Source organism: Alligator sinensis, unplaced genomic scaffold, assembly GCF_000455745.1.
Source record: "Alligator sinensis unplaced genomic scaffold, ASM45574v1 scaffold111_1, whole genome shotgun sequence".
Classification (NCBI taxonomy): domain Eukaryota; kingdom Metazoa; phylum Chordata; order Crocodylia; family Alligatoridae; genus Alligator; species Alligator sinensis.
In genome coordinates, this window is record NW_005841875.1 from 2,566,642 (window position 1) to 2,579,074 (window position 12,433).

The 12,433-nt window shown below is 44.0% G+C and overlaps 1 long non-coding RNA gene across 1 annotated transcript; it reads right to left on the minus strand.

Annotated features, from left to right (window-relative positions):
• Positions 1–4,406: 4,406 nt before the first annotated feature.
• On the minus strand, positions 4,407–10,555 carry LOC112549155. The gene is made up of 3 exons (XR_003092493.1): positions 10,332–10,555; positions 8,181–8,339; positions 4,407–4,850 (listed from the first exon to the last, which is right to left on the minus strand). It is a non-coding gene; the product is annotated as an uncharacterized LOC112549155 (long non-coding RNA).
• Between the last annotated feature and the right edge of the window lie 1,878 nt (positions 10,556–12,433).

A 12,433-nucleotide genomic window follows, 5' to 3' on the forward strand; every position in this document is an offset into this window, starting at 1 on the left:
CCTGACCATGGCAGAAGAGTGTGTCCTCTGTGTTGACTAGGGAAATGCAGCATAGGGATAATCTTTACCACCTTCTATTTTTTTCTGCACAAGCCCTGCCTCATTCAGTGTACAGGATGGAATTGCCCTGAGGAGGAATCAAAAGGAAGCTACTGCTTACAGGACCCCACGTCACTTCTTGCAGAAGCTGTAATAAGCCAAGCTGACAGCAGGAAGACAAAGGAGGCCCTCATGGTCAAGGCAGCTGAATGCTGCCCTGGATCCTGTCCTAGCCTCTGTCATGGACTTCTTGTGTGATGCTAAAGAAGTCTCTTAAAACACACTTATCAGAGATGGCCAGTAATGCTGTGTTCTTTTCCTGGGTCTCCAGCTTGAGGCCCTAGGGCCTGAGATTTGTAGATGTGTCATTCACAACTGCAGCTGAAATCAATGAGGGCTGAGGTTGCATATCTGAAGTTGTCTAAGATCAGGTCCTAGGCTTCTGAAATTAGACACCCAGCATCAGTAACTACTTTTGATCTTAATTTTCCTGTACCTTATTCATTTCTAAAATGGGGATAATACCACCTCTATGCCTCACAGGGGTTTTGTGGAAACTAATTACTGTTTTGAAGCACTCAGCACACTGACATGTGGCATGTAAAAGTCCACAAGGAAATTTATCAGTCTGGTTTCAGAGCAGGGTGTGGATAGCGTACGGTAAGCAAGACCAAGGCCATGCACTGAACACTGAGAGCAAAACAAAGGATTGAATAGCTCGTCATTAATTGATCATTGTCCATCTTGTGCACTGCACAAAGTAGGTATCCTGTGGAAAAGAAAGTACTGTATCTGATTGTGTAATTAAAGACCTACCATGCTGCACTGACACGAAGAGGCTGAACTAAGGTTGCACAGGCAACTTCATCTGACATTTTCTACCTTTTGATTACTCGACTTTGCAATCTTAATAATGCTCTTTTAACATAGCTGCTTATGGATGATATCTGCATCTCCATCTACACACAAAGGGATGGATTCTATTCCCCCTATTAGATGTCTATGTGGACTTAGGCATGTAAGTATGATTCTTTTCTACTATTTCCACATCATCATCTTACCCTTAATACTGAATCACAAAAAGCAGTGGGGTGGAGGACCCACCTTCTTTTTGTATTAACAGTTTTTTAGGGGCTTAAGCAGAGTTGAACAGAATCTCACTTAAGTGCCAAAGTCTACTTGTGAACTTAAGAGGTAGAACAGAATTTGGCCTTTAACATATACTCCCCCCTCCCCCCAACACATGGATAACACACATAAAGTATACATAATTCCTGATGGTTAGATAGACATGCTGTCATGTTATGTAAACTATATTTATGTATATGATATTCCGTTTACATAGCATGACACTTTTTTGACAATTCTGAAGATCTGTGACAGAACATTGTCAGTTGGCATTTGCTTATGGGAGAAATAAAGCTAAGAATAAAAAGAAAACATTTCAGAAGAAGTAAGATAGAACAAATCCTTTAAATGTACAGAATTGTCTACACAACAAAGGCTGAGATGATTGATGCTAAAATAAGCACTTTTGCAACAAATAAGAAATATGATCTCCAGGGAAGAAACCAGCAACATTTTTCTTTCATCTTCGTACACACAAGCAGCATTACTGCTTATTTTTTTGCATACCTACAAAAAAATCCCAAAACCTTTAGATGATGAGCACATGATTAGAATTCACAGATGTTTTTAAATTAAGAGCATAACTTTTAAGAGCCTTTATATGGGCTGCACAATGTAAAGTTCAGTCACTTAAGATGAGTCCCCAAAAGTGCTGTGAGATTGCTGCCTACCTTGTGATGTACGACCATAAGCAGGTCCACTAATTTCAACGGTGGTTTGGCCTCTTTATATCTAGAGATCAAAAATAAATTTGTGATTTCAGAAAGTGTAACAGCATCAGAAAGAAAGCACCTAAAATAGGGCACCTGAATGATCTCACACCAGTTCCATATAATAAACTGTGTAAGCCAAATTTAAGACCACTAAATATCTTGGGGCAGACAGTCACATCTCATAGAAAAGACAACAAAACAAAACTTTTTGTAACCGTGGATCAGATTTTAATCCTGCATCATCTATCAGCACTAGACTCAATAGCAGAACACAGCAAAAATAGCCTGCATGGTTTCCCCACAGACTATGAACAGTACAATGTAGTGTCACTTTCAAGACCTTCAGAAAAGAGCTCTTTACTACTCTTTGAGACTTCACAAATGCCTGGCAGTCATTTTAATGACCAAATAAGATCCAGACATAGTCTGTTAGGCTGCATAATGTCTAATTTCTGCCACTTTTCTAGCGCAGAGCTACCCTAGACCCATCATTAGGATCATCCTGGGGGAGAGAGACCCTCTGCTGGCAGAAACCTAACAGAGAACTCGGGGTCCGCTGTACGCCTTGCTAATGGTGCAAGAAGGGTGACTCTGCTGATCTCTGCCTCCTGTATCTGCCTCCTGGAGCCTTTGGCCGCTAAAGGATGTTAAAGAGACCTAAAGGCTGTTCTAATTTACATCAGGGGATCAGACTGGCGCACAGCCAGCTCAGGATTGGGAAGCACAAAGATGTGTGAAAGCAGCTTTCTCCCAAGCTGTCCTTTTTGGCTACAGCTTGGAATCTGGGCCTACATATTTATTTATATTTTCTTAAGACTTTAATAAGTTTTCAAGATAATATACAGATTCTGAAGAACACAGAGCAAGTTATCTTGTAAGTTATAGTAATTGTGTCTGTCTTCTGTGGCATAAACTGCCATAGAAAGATCAAGGGACAGATGAATTCTGTGGGTTTCACTGTTCCTTTATCTTTCCCATGCTTGTTGCTTAATTCTTGATCTGGCAGATTAAGAGATAGTGAGATTTTAATTGCAATTCCTAATATATTTAGAAATCGGAAATTTGGAGCAACATAAACTATAAAATAAGAATCCCCCCAGATATTCAGTTAGAATTTTTTCCTGCTATCGGCAGCACAAGAATTCCCAGTATCCTACCATTTGTTGCTTTAATAACATTTTCACAAATATCCGTCTTCCTGTGTCTGAAGGAATTATCTCTCATTAACACACCCATAAGGAGTTTCATATAAAAGTGTTCACATTCAACTGCTTTGAGTTTCTTCTGCCAAATTTCAAAATTAATTTACTTCTCTGTTCAGTTCTATTAGAAAGTGAATCTAATTTAGAATAAAACTCAGCAAGCCTGGCCTCCAGTTCATGAATTGCAGGAATGGTGGCTTCCACAAAACCCTCAGGAGTAAGAATACTAGTAGATTTAGGGAAATAAGCATTGTTGGTCATCTGCAGAGTTTTACATGCTGTAGCTGTGATTTGAGACATTATATTTCCTTATGCTTGGATGGGTTTATTAGGCATCACAGTAGATTCCAACTTCCCCATTTTCCCATTTTGTAGACAGTTTAAAGGTTTAACATTTAAATACTGGATGAGGAAATATTGCTCCTACAACTGACGTAAGTGCAGCATCAAGTTTGACTACTAAAGGAAAACTGGAGGGCCAAGAGGGACCGTGGGAAGAGCAGCCAAGGAGTTCATGGAAGCACAGTAACAGTTATAAGTGAGCCTGCTAATAATTATAATAACACAAAATGAGGCTTCGTATTATAAAAATCCTCCTAAAAAGTTCTGGAACAGTAAAAAAATTAACCAAGACAAAAATGTATCTGATCCTGAGAACATAGGGCTAAAGGGAAGGTAATTTCTTCCGTCTTGCCAACATCAGATATTGTGAGCCTCAGCTCCTCTGGAAATGTCCCTTCATTCACTCCAATAGTGCCACTTATTTTGCAAAAGCAGTTCCCTTCAGTTCCTGGGCGGTTGCAGCTTCAGAGGAGGCTGGCAAGTTTATCTCTCCCATAAGTGATACCACTTCCTGTGGGAGGTTAGCAGCACAGTGCCAGTGGCAGAAGTTGTTTCTAACTGCTTGGTCCAACAATGCCCAATATTTGTACAGAATGCACAGTTACTCTCCCACTTCTGTTAAAGATTAAAGAGCTGAGTTACAATCCACTGTCATTTGAGTGAGAGATACATATGCTAAACAATACATGCATTAAAACTGCATAAATTTCACATTTTATATGGATTCCCTCTAGATACTCAGTAAATAACTAAGTTGGCCAATTTCATTATATTTCTCTGGAGTTCGAGGGTGTAAAAAAAAGACATTTCCATTTCATTGACTAAGTTCCCCAGGGGAAAGTTTACGGAAGTGCAAGCACATAATTTACTGCCTGACAGGATAAAGATGGTATCTGCTTTAAAAAAACAGTGTACCCTGAAAAAACAAATATGCTAGAACAAACGTTTGTTTTCCGTAAGTACCATCTTTTAGAAGCATTTAATTTAGCTTAGAAGCACCGTTAAAAATATATGCATTGTAAATTGCAGCTGTATAACATGATATTTATCAGATAATGTCACTTCAGTAGTCTCCTGTTGCAATATAAATGCCAAGGCGTTTATAGAAAATAAATGTGGAAGCGGAGAGTTCATTTTCAAAGTGGAAAACCATTATCTCATCCAGAAGTCATTCCAGTGACTTTATTTTCATTATAACAAATTTTGGACATGAATGAAATGAGATGGGCTGGCTCAAGAATCTGGTTATAACCCAATGGGAGTCCATGCTTGCCCATCATTTCCAGGCCACTGCCAAGCAGTATGCTTAGTGTAGGGTGCCATCAGATCGGGACTGCTGCTGGCTGTTGGACTCCAGGGCAGCAAGGTAGCAAGGGTTGAAGGCAGGAAGGTGCTGGTCAGTTCAAAACAGGTTTGAGGAATGGAGCTATAAAGAGGGAAACAAAGAACTTTTTGGAGGGTCAGCAGGATTTACAGATCTATGCTGTATATACTTCAAAACAATTTGCAGTCTTAAGACTAGCACATACTGGATGCAGTATACACCTTGGCCAGTTTCTTAAAATGTGTAGCTGAATGCTGGACCTAAAATCCATACTTAGTCACATAAATGCATAACCTGACTTTCAAAAGTACAGAATTCCCTGCGACTCCCATTGATTTCAATGAGGAATGGACCAATTCCCTACTGGGCATCATTATTTATGCTTATGCAAATCAAAGCAGCCATACAGACTAGAGAATCAGCTCTATGTTTTTAACATTTATTTGTTATATGTAGAGAGACAGTGGATATAAATTTTTGGTCTCCTATTGAAGTCAACAGGAACAGAATTTATTGTTTGCTTATTAGAATTGGGTCTATACTGTAATTTACTCCATGGGGTCATAAAACACGTTACTGAATGAGTTGCATATTATGTGAGCATGATGATCTATCTGATTTACACTTGATTTTTTCCTACAGTACAGTTTCATATGTTACTTATGTATTTCCCACTGATATCAATGAAAGTCTGCCAGTCAAATGCAGCAGAATCCACAGCACATAATGAAGAAGGGAATAGTGCCCTGTCCCTCATCACTGAGATGCAGTCATCCCTGGTGTGAAATTCAGAAGGTGTTTAACAATGAACAACACTTCAGGACAGGGCTAAATAAAGACTAAGGGTTAAAATTGAATCTTAGTCACAGTAGGAATTTGGAATAATTAATTGACTTTACTTAATTTGCTCTGGATTGTTCTAAAGAAGTTATAATTTTCTAGTCAGTTGTACAAAATTTGACCTTATGGTAGAGCAAACTAACATTTTCAGATGTGTTTTTAAAAGGTGTGAATGAAATTCACGGTTGTTTTATCTTCCTTGCATTCATGGCAATGAACAAAAAAGAACAGGTCCCATTTCTCTGTTTTAAGTTAATTTCCTGATCAATTTCTGCCAAAAATACCCACAGCTTAAGATGAGCTGAGCCTTAGCTCAACAGGTACTGAACTGTTTGTACAGTAAAATATACACTGCACAGAATTTAAAAACAAGGAGTTCTGTGTAACAAATTAGTGTTTAACAGAACATGAGTGCATATGTAATGGGAAGAAAAGACATTTCTAAGAGCATTTCTCCTTTAATATGAATCTTGAATCCTACACAGGAGGATGCATCACTTTGGGCATGGTACTGAGCATCCTAAGGCACATGAATCCAGAACTTCTAAGACTGATTTCTTACTCTCCACCATCTCTCTCTTTCTCCCGGTGCTGTCTCCTTAGTGTACAAGTGCACTGGTCTCACCATCCTTATTTTGAATCCCCTCAACTTCCCCGGGAATCAGGGCCAGATTAACCCTTTAGTGGGCCCTAGGCAAACAAACTCATGGCCCCCTACTTAATACTGTATGTTTATATTACATTTTTTCATTCAATAATGATAATATGTGAAGTCACTTAGGGTCCTAGGCATGTGCCTAGTTTGCCTATGCATGAATCAAGCCCTGTTGGGAACTGACCTCTTTTCTCTTCTTCATATTTAGGATCACTGATGCATTGACAAGAGCTTAAGCTCCTCTCCATGAACTCCATCTTCCAATACCTCCAATTGAGCTTCCACTTTGTCCACTTCAATGACACTTCTCTTACCAGGGGCAAACTGTTCACAGACACTTCTCAGGGTCATAGCTGCATCTTCATCTTGCTCTTCCTAACAAAGTTTGCACACCTTTGGTTTTCATGAAAATGTCCTGCCCTGGTTCTTCTCCTCCTAGTTCTTTGGCAACTCCTCTGGCATCACTTACTTGCTTGTTTCTCCCTTCTTGCAATCACCAACTCCTCTATTTACTCTAAATCCTTCTCTGCACTGTCTGATTAACTGATTTTGATAGTATCAACTACTAGATTTACAGCAGTGACTTATATAACCGTCTTTCCATTATCAACTCATCCCTCCATCCAAAATCTGCTCTTCTAACACTCCTGTATATTACTGTCAGAAACCTTTACTAAACATGGAAAAAATTTAACTCCTTTTTCCTCCTCAAATGTCCTTCTTCTCCAAATTCTGTTACTGTTATAATAAATACACTCCATTACTCAAAAGATTTCTTATCAAGACGAGCTGTACTGGTCATAATGTTTTGGCCTCATGAAAAAAGTAGCTATTCTGAAGAACTGGAGTCTAGACAGCGTGGTGATGGGCAGATTAGAAACGAATGGGTGGACAGTTGGAGAGACAGACAGACACCCTAGCTGAGTGATTGATCAAGCCAAATTCTAAGATCTTTGCTTAAATCAGCGGTGCTCAACCTTTGGGCCCCGGGCCACACCTGGGCTGCGGAGCTGTCATCTGGCCCACAGGGCTCCCACCAGGTCTGAAAATTTGGCTGCAAGGGAGTGGTGGCAGCATTAATTGCCACTCCTCTGCTGCCAAATTTCTGGAAGCATGGGGAGCCCTGCATGTGAATAGTGTGGCCCTGAATACTAGATTGGGCATGTGGGCTAGAGCAGCCTGGGGCCCAATCTGAATGGTGTGGGGCCTGATCAGGATGGGCATGTGGGACCCAATCCAGGGGACCCAAGGCACGATCTGGGCGCACAGGGCCCAATCCAGGCAGTGTAAATCTGGATCTGAGTGCAAGAGGCCCGACCCCATGTGCCAACCCCATATGGGATCCAGCCTGTGAACTGTCCCTGTACCACTCATCTGGCCCCTCGGGCCAAGAGGTTGAGCATCAATTACTTAAATAGTACTGAGTTCTTAAAGTGACAGGCTCCCTCACTGATGCTAATCTGAAGCCCATGCATTTGTCTAAGTGAGGACTTCAAGGTTGTAACCAATATTTGTAACCTATCACAGCAGTAGGAAATGGTAAGGGCCTAATAGAACATCTCCCTGCCTGCAAGGGCAGAATATTGTTCCATGACAAAGGTTGTGTCAAGGATTAAACTAAAACTTACTTTAAGTTGATAGACCACTGTAACAATATTCATACTACCCCACTCATTCATCAAAGGAACACCCAAAGTATGGCTATATACATTTCAGAAGTCGTCTGGTGTGTTCCACAAAAGATGGACAACCATCAATGAGGTAATTCTTACATGTCAGAGTTTTAACACATGGAATATGCAGTACATACACGTTTTATGATGGTTATAACTTTCAAATGAATTGTGCCTGGTAGGTAAAGTTTAATGTTAATGACTTTCTTCTTATGAAGGAAAAAAAACCTTTCAGACGTAATGACAAGACAGTTTAGCTCTTACTTTGGGAGGTGACTCCATGGTCATCACCAGTGAAAAGCGAACTGTAACTGCGGTGCCTATAATACAACAAGTCATGATAGTCTGATGATCAGTACTCTGTTCTGTGGTCCAGAATCAGAAGGGACTTTGGGACTCCTTGCTGACTTCAGACTGGGATTGCTGTTATTTTGGGAGAGAAAAAGGTACATCACGTATCATAAATCATGCATCATGCAGTCATGTACACTAGGTAGTCCTCTCAGCTGTACCCCAAAAGCTTGCCTTCCCTTCCCAGATGAGGCCTCACAGTCCTCAGCCTCTGGGCACTGACAGTGGTAGCTGCTGAAGTAAGGCAGGGAGATTTAATTTTATCTCTCCAACCAGGAGTAAATAAGATCCCACGAGTTAAACATTTAATTTCCAAGAGGGTCCCCTGGGGTGTACACAGGAGAAGAAAGTGACCTCAGAGGGAATGGGTACCCCAATCACTGTGAATATATCATCATTTCCTGCCCCAGGGGGGTGGCTTCTGCCTTGGTATCAGATCCCTGGGGAGGGCTGAGTGCCTGAAGCCACCCCAGTGAAGAAAAAGCAAACACATCCAGTGAGTCACAAAGGAAACATGGCATGTGATAGTGACAGGTACTTATGCAAATAGACTGTTAACACCCAGACAGACAGAGCTGATAAGCCTCCTAGGCCAGCTGGAGGCTTCTTCATCCTGCTGGGGGAGGGAAGGAGGAAGATGGAAGACACAATAGGGACCCTAAAAGCCAGCGCCAAGCCCAGCTAGGAAGGGCTGCACTGAACTGCCTTGCCTTGCTACACATCCGCTGAAAGCAAAACACGCCAGTTTGTGACAGCACTGCACAAATGCTGGAGTGGCTGGAATACAGCTCTAAGCTTTTTTCAGTCTGTGCTTCCAGAAGCATCCTTCTCTGCCAGGGTGCACTCCCCTGCTAGTTAATGCTGCGTTCTGCTGGTTGGCAGGCTCCTGCCAGCACAGAGCTCCCCTCTTCATTACAGCAGCCAGATAGGCATGAAGTCAAAGTTGGAAAGTTTTGCCGGTTTCTGGGGCTGCAGCAGTGGGGAATGGAGACTGCCTCCCTCACGGTGTTGCTTTGTTGTTTCCATGATGTTTCTATGCATAAATGTCAGGGAAATTATCCCTGGGTGATGCTGGTGGGGATCCCCAAGGATGCTGGCTGGGCTCCTGATAATCAGATATCTGGGGTTTAAAGTAATCAAGTCTAAGCAGCTGAAAGCCAAACTGGTAATAGGGGCAGAATGCAAATGCACCAGCTGGAGCTGGCCTTGTGATCCGCAGGGCTGGGCGGGTGCGGTGACTAGGAGCAGGGAGCATAATAAAATAAAGCTCTTTGACATGCCTTTGGAGAGAGGAGGTGGTTTGGCTGGGAATTTCCCTCTGGTCCTGCTGGAGACCAGCATAGCCCATGAGATGCACAGCTTGCTTGGGATCTGGGCCCACCTTGCCCCAAGAGGCCAGTGGCTTTGCTGTGTGTAGAGCCTGGACTGTCACTGGCTATTTTAAAACCTGTGTGAAAACCACCACCTACGAAATACAGGGGAGCTGCTAGCTGGGGAGAACACACAAAGCTGTATAGCAGCTTGAAACTTCAATTGTCTTGCCATCTCTGTCTGTTGAATCCCTCCCCTTAATCTCTAATGGAAACAAACACAAAAGGACTTGGGTGCCTGGTGACTAAGTTGCATTTCAGGAGCTTACTTCCAAGTCAGCAATCTACAAAAGAGTCTTCTATGCTTCTACCAACCCTCAGGGCCCCGTCTTCTGGCATGTACTGGCTTAGGCACCTAACATTCAATGGCTATGCATGCTTCAGACTGCCCCCATCTTGGCTGAGCCAAGCAGTTAGGTGCCTATACCCACCTAGTGCCATTTGGGATTCAAAATGAGACAACGCAGTGCCTAATTCCCCTGAGGGGTCGAGTAGGCATGAACCAAGCATGACTAACCTTGAATGACTGCCAACTGAGTTTGGCACCCATGGCCACTTTGAATCAAAAACCGTGCCTAATGGTAGTGCCTCTCCTGCAGAACAGCTCAGTGGGTAGAGCACTGTATAACAGGAGGAGGGAAGTCTGGCTTAATTTCCTTCTCAGCCTGCAGGGCTTCAAAGCCACATCACCTACCTTCCAGGAGAGAGCCCTCACTAACAGGCTCGGAGCTGGTCGGATTTAAAGGCACTCACTGCCTCTGTTCATCCTGTTGGAGCTGGCTGATATGCAGAATGAAAGCAGAGAGGGAACAGCAAGAACGAGTGTTACTGTAGCCCAGGGAGGGAGGGGGTCCTGGGCTCCAGTCCTGGTGCCCAATTCTGTTTACACCTCTTAGCCAATGACTATTCAATTCAAAACGCAGGAGCACACCCAGGAGAGAAAGCATGGGCTCAGTGGAAAGACTCCTGAAGGCATCGACACGTCCTCGGAAAACTCTGCTGGGTTCAAGGTCAGGTTTGTTTGTCTTCCGTATGGACAGATACATAATGTTATGCAAACTTCTATCAGTCTCATTTTAGTTCATAAGATTAAGAGCATGGAAAATCAAATACTGCATCAAGGTGGTAAGAGCTGGCACTAACCAAGCCAACATTTTGTTTGTACAAAGCTTGCTAACTGGCCGTCCCTTATTTCTACTGCTGGATGGGGGCAGCATGCAGCTAGGTGTTACTAGCAGGGGACCAGATATAAAGAGAGAAATTATTAACCCTTCCTTTGGTGGAGTGAGAACAGACCATACTGAAGTTGAGACTTTGTTTTTCAGGGAATATTAATTCAGCAGTTGGTGCTAAAACTCCAGCTCGTGCAGAGATAGCTAAACTAGTGTTAAACTAGCCGTGACTACTCAGAGAGCGGTACCTGAGCTAGCTAGTTGCAAGCTAGATTGAGAAAATCTGCATGAGCTGCTGTCACAGCAATGTAGACAAACACTTAATCAAGAGATTGACAGGAAAAAGTAAGCTAAATCATTTCTCTGTTCCTACCTGCAGGGAAATGAGAATCTAGGGCTGGATCCTTCCTTCTCACAAAGAAAGCCACAGCAGTGGGTAAAGGAACCAAAGAACTCCTTTCCCAAGACATAGTGGGCACATCCACATGTGCTATTAATGAACTTTAGGCTTACTGCATAGTAAAATACTGCACAGTAAGCCTTCCCTGGGAATATATCTACAAGTACACCCTGTTGGGAGCAGATTTGCTCCCACTCTGGCCTGCCCCCTGCAGCAGCCAGGAGGCGCTCCAGGCTCCCCTGGGTGCTAACCTGGGGATGGCAAGGGGCACAGAGCTGGTCCTGATGTACATGAGGCCAAGAGAGCTCTGCCAGCTGCAACAGCTGTCTTCCGGCCCTGTGCACAGTGAGACGGGACTTGATCTGTATGGGGCTGGGAGACAGCTAATGCTGCATTTGGCAGAGCTGTCCTGGCCCCAGGCACATCGGGGGATACAGCTGCCAGCGAGCCTTCTGCTGGGCGGGGCTTTCCTGCCTGACAGGGGGTTCACCAGGAGCTGTCCCAGGCGTGGGGCAGCTGTTGGTGAGCCCCTGTCAGGTGGACCCCCCCGACCCCCACTCTGCAGGGGCCTGGCCAGGAACTGTCTGTCTTGCAAGCGGGGCAGCCTCTAGCGAGCCCTGTACCCCCCTGATCAACAGGGTGCTCGCTGCCAGCTGCCCCACTTGTAGGACAGTTTCCAGCCAGCGCCTTGCTGAGCAGGGGGGAACAGGGCTCACCAATAACTGCCCTGCTTGGGTTCCCAGCCCTCACCTGCTCCCAGAGCAGCTCTGTGTGGTGTGAAGCTGGGAACTCTGGAGAGTGAGTGGGGGCTGGAGTTTCCAGCTCCACGTGGCACAGAGCTGCTCCAGAGAGTGAGCAAGGGCTGGGTTCCCAGCTTCTGCTCATTCTCCAGAGCTCCCAGCTCTGTGCTGGGAACCAGGAGCCAGAACGGGGGGGGGCAAAGTTCCCCAGTCCCAGTGCTGATTGGCTCCCAGCTTCTGGGGGAGCTGAGCAGCACCAGGACAGGGGACAGAGAGCCCCATGCCCCCTGTGGTCCCCTGCTGCCTAGGCTGACAGGGAGCACATTTTCTTCCAGTGCAGTACTATGCAGTACGGCACGTCTAGATGCTGACCTTCTGCACATTTAATCTAGTATCTGTATTTACAGCCAATTTACTGCGCAATAAATGCTCCGCACGTGTAAACAGTGACACTTTACAGCACACTAGATTAGTCTACTGTGCA